Source organism: Dermochelys coriacea, chromosome 14 (assembly GCF_009764565.3).
Source record: "Dermochelys coriacea isolate rDerCor1 chromosome 14, rDerCor1.pri.v4, whole genome shotgun sequence".
In the NCBI taxonomy this organism is placed as follows: Eukaryota; Metazoa; Chordata; order Testudines; family Dermochelyidae; genus Dermochelys; species Dermochelys coriacea.
This window is the reverse complement of record NC_050081.1, coordinates 39,259,661-39,269,820: the sequence shown is the minus strand read 5'-3', so window position 1 is coordinate 39,269,820 and position 10,160 is coordinate 39,259,661.

The following is a 10,160-nucleotide window of genomic DNA, read 5'->3' as shown; positions in this document are numbered from 1 at the left end:
TGGCTGCTGGGCGTATCAGGGGATCGGACCCCACAGGCCATTGGGGGCCCCATTCTGGGTCGGTGCTAGGCGTATTGGGAGGTGCTGGATCCCACACAACCTGGGGAGCCCAGTTCCAGCAGCTGCTGGGTGTAACGGCAGAGGAGGTGGCGGGACCCCTCACGCTGCTGGGACCCCCGTTCGGAACAGGCGCTGAGTGTATTGGAGGGATCAGGCCCCGAAGCCCCAAGGAGCCCAGTCCCAGCAGCCGCTAGGTGTAATGGGGGAAGAGTGGGTTGGACCCACATGCCGCTGGGGGCTCCATGGTGGGAAGACGTTGAGTATATCAGGGGGATTGGACCCCACAAGCATTGGGCACCCTCTCTCTGCCTTTCCCTGTGTGCCCTCTACTTGGGGTCCCACCTGCCCCCAACTCTCCTCGTCTCCCCCATTCTCTCCCCGATGTCCCCTCCATCCGTGGGAGCTCAGTGTTACTGTCATTCTCCTACCCCACCCCTCACCCCACATCTCCCTGCTCTCTCCTTGGGCTGCCCCACATCCTGGGAGGGTGCCTGGGGGGTAGAGCTTTCCTTGCCGCTCTCGGGGCCCCTGGCTGTTCCCCACCTGGCCGCTGAGCTAAAAGTCCCAGGACAGGAGGGTCCTTGAGCTAAAGGGTCTCCCCTCCCCTAAGCATTTCCTGTGTCAGCACAACGCTGTCCACAGCCCAGCGCTCCCCAGCGACCCTACAATAACACCCCAGCCCGTCCACAGCCCAGGGCTCCCCAGCAACCCTACAATAACACCCCAGCCCGTCCACAGCCCAGGGCTCCCCAGCAACCCTACAATAACACCCCAGCCTGTCCACAGCCCAGGGCTCCCCAGCGACCCTACAATAACACCCCAGCCCGTCCACAGCCCAGGGCTCCCCAGCAACCCTACAATAACACCCCAGCCTGTCCACAGCCCAGGGCTCCCCAGCGACCCTACAATAACACCCCAGCCCGTCCACAGCCCAGGGCTCCCCAGCAACCCTACAATAACACCCCAGCCTGTCCACAGCCCAGCGCTCCCCAGCGACCCTACAATAACACCCCAGCCCGTCCACAGCCCAGGGCTCCCCAGCAACCCTACAATAACACCCCAGCCTGTCCACAGCCCAGGGCTCCCCAGCGACCCTACAATAACACCCCAGCCCGTCCACAGCGCAGGGCTCCCCAGCAACCCTACAGTAACACCCCAGCCCGTCCACAGCCCAGGGCTCCCCAGCGACCCTACAGTAACACCCCAGCCCGTCCACAGCGCATGGCTCCCCAGCGACCCTACAATAACACCCCACCCTGTCCACAGCCCAGCGCTCCCCAGCGACCCTACAATAACACCCCACCCTGTCCACAGCCCAGCGCTCCCCAGCGACCCTACAATAACACCCCAGCCCGTCCACAGCGCAGGGCTCCCCAGCGACCCTACAATAACACCCAAGCCCGTCCACAGCCCAGGGCTCCCCAGCGACCCTACAATAACACCCCAACCTGTGCACAGCCCGGTGCTCCCCAGCAACCCTAAAATAACACCGAGCCTGTCCACAGCGCAGGGCTCCCCAGAAACCCTACAATAACACCCCAGCCCGTCCACAGCCCACCGCTCCCCAGCGACCCAACAATAACACCCCAGCCCGTCCACAGCCCAGCGCTCCCCAGCGACCCTACAATAACACCCCAGCCCGTCCACAGCCCAGCGCTCCCCAGCGACCCTACAATAACACCCCAGCCCGTCCACAGCCCAGAGCTCCCCAGCGACCCTACAATAACACCCCAGCCCGTCCACAGCGCAGGGCTCCCCAGCGACCCTACAATAACACCCAGCCCGTGCACAGCCAGGGCTCCCCAGCGACCCTACAATAACACCCAGCCTCTCCACAGCCCAGGGCTCCCCAGAGACCCTACAATAACACCCCAGCCCGTCCACAGCCCAGCGCTCCCCAGCGACCCTACAATAACACCCCAGCCCGTCCACAGCGCAGGGCTCCCCAGCGACCCTACAATAACACCCAGCCCGTGCACAGCCAGGGCTCCCCAGCGACCCTACAATAACACCCAGCCTGTCCACAGCCTAGGGCTCCCCAGAGACGCTACAATAACACCCCAGGCCGTCCACAGCCCAGGGCTCCCCAGCGACCCTACAATAACACCCCAACCTGTGCACAGCCCAGGGCTCCCCAGCGACCCTACAATAACACCGAGCCTGTCCACAGCGCAGGGCTCCCCAGAAACCCTACAATAACACCCCAGCCCGTCCACAGCCCAGGGCTCCCCAGAGACCCTACAATAACACCCCAGCCCGTCCACAGCGCAGGGCTCCCCAGAGACCCTACAATAAAACCCCAGCTCGTCCACAGCCCAGGGCTCCCCAGCGACCCTACAATAACACCCCAGCCCGTCCACAGCGCAGGGCTCCCCAGTGACCCTACAATAACGCCCCAGCCCGTCCAGAGCCCAGGGCTCTCCAGCGACCCTACAATAACACCCCAACCTGTGCACAGCCCAGGGCTCCCCAGAGACCCTACAATAACACCCCAGCCTCTCCACAGCCCAGCGCTCCCCAGCGACCCTACAATAACACCCCAACCTGTGCACAGCCCAGGGCTCCCCAGCGACCCTACAATAACACCCCAGATCGTTCACAGCCCAGGGCTCCCCAGCAACCCTACAATAACACCCCAGCCCGTCCACAGCCCAGGGCTCCCCAGAGACCCTACAATAACACCCCAGCCCGTCCACAGCGCAGGGCTCCCCAGAGACCCTACAATAACACCCCAGCTCGTCCACAGCCCAGGGCTCCCCAGCGACCCTACAATAACACCCCAGCCCGTCCACAGTGCAGGGCTCCCCAGCGACCCTACAATAACACCCCAGCCCGTCCACAGCCCAGCGCTCCCCAGCGACCCTACAATAACACCCCAGCCCGTCCACAGCCCAGCGCTCCCCAGCGACCCCACAATAACACCCCAGCCCGTCCACAGCCCAGCGCTCCCCAGCGACCCTACAATAACACCCCAGCCCGTCCACAGCCCAGCGCTCCCCTGCGACCCTACAATAACACCCCAGCCCGTCCACAGCCCAGCGCTCCCCTGCGACCCTACAATAACACCCCAGCCTATCCACAGCCCAGGGCTCCCCAGCGACCCTACAATAACACCCCAGCCCGTCCACAGCCCAGCGATCCCCAGCGACCCTACAATAACACCCCAGCCCGTCCACAGGCCAGGGCTCCCCAGCGACCCTACAATAACACCCCAGCCCGTCCACAGCCCAGGGCTCCCCAGCGACCCTACAATAACACCCCAACCTGTGCACAGCCCGGCGCTCCCCAGCGACCCTACAATAACACACCAGCCCGTCCACAGCGCAGGGCTCCCCAGCGACCCTACAATAACACCCCAGCCCGTCCACAGCGCAGGGCTCCCCAGCGACCCTACAATAACACCCCAGGCCGTCCACAGCCCAGGGCTCCCCAGCGACCCTACAATAACACCCCAACCTGTGCACAGCCCAGGGCTCCCCAGCGACCCTACAATAACACCGAGCCTGTCCACAGCCCAGGGCTCCCCAGAGACCCTACAATAACACCCCAGCCCGTCCACAGCCCAGGGCTCCCCAGCAACCCTACAATAACACCCCAGCCCGTCCACAGCCCAGGGCTCCCCAGCAACCCTACAATAACACCCCAGCCTGTCCACAGCCCAGGGCTCCCCAGCGACCCTACAATAACACCCCAGCCCGTCCACAGCGCAGGGCTCCCCAGCAACCCTACAGTAACACCCCAGCCCGTCCACAGCCCAGGGCTCCCCAGCGACCCTACAGTAACACCCCAGCCCGTCCACAGCGCATGGCTCCCCAGCGACCCTACAATAACACCCCACCCTGTCCACAGCCCAGCGCTCCCCAGCGACCCTACAATAACACCCCACCCTGTCCACAGCCCAGCGCTCCCCAGCGACCCTACAATAACACCCCAGCCCGTCCACAGCGCAGGGCTCCCCAGCGACCCTACAATAACACCCAAGCCCGTCCACAGCCCAGGGCTCCCCAGCGACCCTACAATAACACCCCAACCTGTGCACAGCCCGGTGCTCCCCAGCAACCCTAAAATAACACCGAGCCTGTCCACAGCGCAGGGCTCCCCAGAAACCCTACAATAACACCCCAGCCCGTCCACAGCCCACCGCTCCCCAGCGACCCAACAATAACACCCCAGCCCGTCCACAGCCCAGCGCTCCCCAGCGACCCTACAATAACACCCCAGCCCGTCCACAGCCCAGCGCTCCCCAGCGACCCTACAATAACACCCCAGCCCGTCCACAGCCCAGAGCTCCCCAGCGACCCTACAATAACACCCCAGCCCGTCCACAGCGCAGGGCTCCCCAGCGACCCTACAATAACACCCAGCCCGTGCACAGCCAGGGCTCCCCAGCGACCCTACAATAACACCCAGCCCGTCCACAGCCCAGGGCTCCCCAGCGACCCTACAATAACACCCCAACCTGTGCACAGCCCGGCGCTCCCCAGCGACCCTACAATAACACACCAGCCCGTCCACAGCGCAGGGCTCCCCAGCGACCCTACAATAACACCCCAGCCCGTCCACAGCGCAGGGCTCCCCAGCGACCCTACAATAACACCCCAGGCCGTCCACAGCCCAGGGCTCCCCAGCGACCCTACAATAACACCCCAACCTGTGCACAGCCCAGGGCTCCCCAGCGACCCTACAATAACACCGAGCCTGTCCACAGCGCAGGGCTCCCCAGAAACCCTACAATAACACCCCAGCCCGTCCACAGCCCAGGGCTCCCCAGAGACCCTACAATAACACCCCAGCCCGTCCACAGCGCAGGGCTCCCCAGAGACCCTACAATAACACCCCAGCTCGTCCACAGCCCAGGGCTCCCCAGCGACCCTACAATAACACCCCAGCCCGTCCAGAGCGCAGGGCTCCCCAGCGACCCTACAATAACACCCCAGCCCGTCCACAGCCCAGCGCTCCCCAGCGACCCCACAATAACACCCCAGCCCATCCACAGCCCAGCGCTCCCCAACGACCCTACAATAACACCCCAGCCTGTCCACAGCCCAGCGCTCCCCAGCGACCCTACAATAACACCCCAGCCCGTCCACAGCCCAGCACTCCCCTGCGACCCTACAATAACACCCCAGCCCGTCCACAGCCCAGCGCTCCCCTGCGACCCTACAATAACACCCCAGCCTATCCACAGCCCAGGGCTCCCCAGCGACCCTACAATAACACCCCAGCCCGTCCACAGCCCAGCGATCCCCAGCGACCCTACAATAACACCCCAGCCCGTCCACAGCCCAGCGATCCCCAGCGACCCTACAATAACACCCCAGCCCGTCCACAGCCCAGCACTCCCCTGCGACCCTACAATAACACCCCAGCCCGTCCACAGCCCAGCGCTCCCCTGCGACCCTACAATAACACCCCAGCCTATCCACAGCCCAGGGCTCCCCAGCGACCCTACAATAACACCCCAGCCCGTCCACAGCCCAGCGATCCCCAGCGACCCTACAATAACACCCCAGCCCGTCCACAGCCCAGGGCTCCCCAGCGACCCTACAATAACACCCCAGCCCGTCCACAGCCCAGCGATCCCCAGCGACCCTACAATAACACCCCAGCCCGTCCGCAGCGCAGGGCTCCCCAGCGACCCTACAATAACACCCCAGCCCGTCGACAGCCCAGGGCTCCCCAGCGACCCTACAATAACACCCCAGCCCGTCCACAGCGCAGGGCTCCCCAGCGACCCTACAATAACACCCCAGCCCGTCCACAGCCTAGCGCTCCCCAGCGACCCTACAATAACACCCCAGCCCGTTCACAGCCCAGCGATCCCCAGCGACCCTACAATAACACCCCAGCCCGTCCACAGCCCAGCATTCCCCTGCGACCCTACAATAACACCCCAACCCGTCTGCAGCCCAGGGCTCCCCAGCGACCCTACAATAACACCCCAACCCGTCCACAGCCAGGGCTCCCCAGCGACCCTACAATAACACCCAGCCTCTCCACAGCCCAGGGCTCCCCTGCGACCCTACAATAACACCCCAGCCCGTCTGCAGCGCAGGGCTCCCCAGCGACCCTACAATAACACCCCAGCCCGTCCACAGCCCAGCTCTCCCCTGCGACCCTACAATAACACCCCAGCCCGTCCGCAGCCCAGCGCTCCCCAGCGACCCTACAATAACACCCCAGCCCGTCCACAGCCCAGCTCTCCCCTGCGACCCTACAATAACACCCCAGCCCGTCCACAGCCCAGCGCTCCCCAGCGACCCTACAATAACACCCCAACCCGTCCACAGCCCAGCGCTCCCCAGCGACCCTACAATAACACCCCAACCCGTCCACAGCCCAGCGCTCCCCAGCGACCCTACAATAACACCCCAACCCGTCCACAGCCCAGCGCTCCCCAGCGACCCTACAATAACACCCCAGCCCGTCCACAGCCCAGGGCTCCCCAGCGACCCTACAATAACACCCCAGCCCGTCCACAGCCCAGCGCTCCCCAGCGACCCTACAATAACACCTCAACCCGTCCACAGCCCAGAGCTCCCCAGCGACCCTACAATAACACCCCAATCCGTCCACAGCCCAGAGCTCCCCAGCGACCCTACAATAACACCCCAGCCCGTCCACAGCCCAGCGCTCCCCAGCGACCCTACAATAACACCCCAGCCCGTCCCAGCCCAGGGCTCCCCAGCGACCCTACAATAACACCCCAGCCCGTCCGCAGCCCAGCGCTCCCCAGCGACCCTACAATAACACCCCAGCCCGTCCCAGCCCAGGGCTCCCCAGCGACCCTACAATAACACCCCAGCCCGTCCCAGCCCAGGGCTCCCCAGCGACCCTACAATAACACCCAGCCCGTGCACAGCCAGGGCTCCCCAGCGACCCTACAATAACACCCAGCCCGTCCACAGCCCAGGGCTCCCCAGCGACCCTACAATAACACCCCAACCTGTGCACAGCCCGGCGCTCCCCAGCGACCCTACAATAACACACCAGCCCGTCCACAGCGCAGGGCTCCCCAGCGACCCTACAATAACACCCCAGCCCGTCCACAGCGCAGGGCTCCCCAGCGACCCTACAATAACACCCCAACCTGTGCACAGCCCAGGGCTCCCCAGCGACCCTACAATAACACCGAGCCTGTCCACAGCGCAGGGCTCCCCAGAAACCCTACAATAACACCCCAGCCCGTCCACAGCCCAGGGCTCCCCAGAGACCCTACAATAACACCCCAGCCCGTCCACAGCGCAGGGCTCCCCAGAGACCCTACAATAACACCCCAGCTCGTCCACAGCCCAGGGCTCCCCAGCGACCCTACAATAACACCCCAGCCCGTCCAGAGCGCAGGGCTCCCCAGCGACCCTACAATAACACCCCAGCCCGTCCACAGCCCAGCGCTCCCCAGCGACCCCACAATAACACCCCAGCCCATCCACAGCCCAGCGCTCCCCAACGACCCTACAATAACACCCCAGCCTGTCCACAGCCCAGCGCTCCCCAGCGACCCTACAATAACACCCCAGCCCGTCCACAGCCCAGCACTCCCCTGCGACCCTACAATAACACCCCAGCCCGTCCACAGCCCAGCGCTCCCCTGCGACCCTACAATAACACCCCAGCCTATCCACAGCCCAGGGCTCCCCAGCGACCCTACAATAACACCCCAGCCCGTCCACAGCCCAGCGATCCCCAGCGACCCTACAATAACACCCCAGCCCGTCCACAGCCCAGCGATCCCCAGCGACCCTACAATAACACCCCAGCCCGTCCACAGCCCAGCACTCCCCTGCGACCCTACAATAACACCCCAGCCCGTCCACAGCCCAGCGCTCCCCTGCGACCCTACAATAACACCCCAGCCTATCCACAGCCCAGGGCTCCCCAGCGACCCTACAATAACACCCCAGCCCGTCCACAGCCCAGCGATCCCCAGCGACCCTACAATAACACCCCAGCCCGTCCACAGCCAGGGCTCCCCAGCGACCCTACAATAACACCCCAGCCCGTCCGCAGCGCAGGGCTCCCCAGCGACCCTACAATAACACCCCAGCCCGTCGACAGCCCAGGGCTCCCCAGCGACCCTACAATAACACCCCAGCCCGTCCACAGCGCAGGGCTCCCCAGCGACCCTACAATAACACCCCAGCCCGTCCACAGGCTAGCGCTCCCCAGCGACCCTACAATAACACCCCAGCCCGTTCACAGCCCAGCGATCCCCAGCGACCCTACAATAACACCCCAGCCCGTCCACAGCCCAGCATTCCCCTGCGACCCTACAATAACACCCCAACCCGTCTGCAGCCCAGGGCTCCCCAGCGACCCTACAATAACACCCCAACCCGTCCACAGCCAGGGCTCCCCAGCGACCCTACAATAACACCCAGCCTCTCCACAGCCCAGGGCTCCCCTGCGACCCTACAATAACACCCCAGCCCGTCCGCAGCCCAGCGCTCCCCAGCGACCCTACAATAACACCCCAGCCCGTCCACAGCCCAGCTCTCCCCTGCGACCCTACAATAACACCCCAGCCCGTCCGCAGCCCAGCGCTCCCCAGCGACCCTACAATAACACCCCAGCCCGTCCCAGCCCAGGGCTCCCCAGCGACCCTACAATAACACCCCAGCCCGTCCACAGCCCAGGGCTCCCCAGCGACCCTACAATAACAAAGGAGCTATGTCTACACAGCCCGAGCAGGGTGACGGTTGGCCCCTCCCCTTTCGCGCTCTCAGGGGCCGTTTGACGCCTCGCGGCACCACCCCTCCCGTTTCCCGCCTGTTTTCTTCGCTCCCTCGTGCAGCCTGCACTGACTCTGCCCGGCAACTATGATGTTGACACACGACGGCGCCTCCCATTGGCTGTCCTTCTGGAGGGGGCGAGGCCAAGAGAGCAGCGCTGGGCGGGGATTGAGGAGGCTGCAGGACACTGGCCACGAATCTGGGCCCTGGGCACGTGCCTCGTCTGCCTGAGAGTCAATCTGGCCCAGGGGGCTCTGCCCGGGCAGTCGGCTCTGGCCCCATTGCCCCAGGGCGGCGCTAGGGGCTGTACTGCAGAGAGAGGGGTGGGGGGCAGCAGGGGGCTCTGCCCGGGCAGTCGGGGCTGCCCCATTGCCCCAGGGCGGCACTAGGGGCTGTACTGCAGAGAGCGGGACGGGGGGCAGCAGGGGGCTCTGCCCGGGCAGTCGGGTCTGGCCCCATTGCCCCAGGGCGGCGCTAGGGGCTGTACTGCAGAGAGAGGGGTGGGGGGCAGCAGGGGGCTCTGCCCGGGCAGTCGGGTCTGGCCCCATTGCCCCAGGGCGGTGCTAGGGGCTGTACTGCAGAGAGAGGGGTGGGGGGCAGCAGGGGGCTCTGCCCGGGCAGTCGGGTCTGGCCCCATTGCCCCAGGGCGGCGCTAGGGGCTGTACTGCAGAGAGAGGGGTGGGGGGCAGCAGGGGGCTCTGCCCAGGGAGTCGGGGCTGCCCCATTGCCCCAGGGTGGCACTAGGGGCTGTACTGCAGAGAGCGGGACGGGGGGCAGCAGGGGGCTCTCCCCAGGCAGTCGGGTCTGGCCCCATTGCCCCAGGGCGGTGCTAGGGGCTGTACTGCAGAGAGCAGGACGGGGGGCAGCAGGGGGCTCTGCCTGGGCAGTCGGGTCTGGCCCCATTGCCCCAGGGCGGCGCTAGGGGCTGTAGTGCAGGGAGAGGGGTGGGGGGCAGCAGGGGGCTCTGCCCGGGCAGTCGGGTCTGGCCCCATTGCCCCAGGGCGGCGCTAGGGGCTGTACTGCAGGGAGAGGGGTGGGGGGCAGCAGGGGGCTCTGCCCAGGCAGTCGGGTATGGCCCCATTGCCCCAGGGCGGTGCTAGGGGCTGTACTGCAGGGAGAGGGGTGGGGGGCAGCAGGGGGCTCTGCCCGGGCAGTCGGGTCTGGCCCCATTGCCCCAGGGCGGCGCTAGGGGCTGTACTGCAGAGAGAGGGGTGGGGGGCAGCAGGGGGCTCTGCCCGGGCAGTCGGGGCTGCCCCATTGCCCCAGGGCGGCACTAGGGGCTGTACTGCAGAGAGCGGGACGGGGGGCAGCAGGGGGCTCTGCCCGGGCAGTCGGGTCTGGCCCCATTGCCCCAGGGCGGCACTAGGG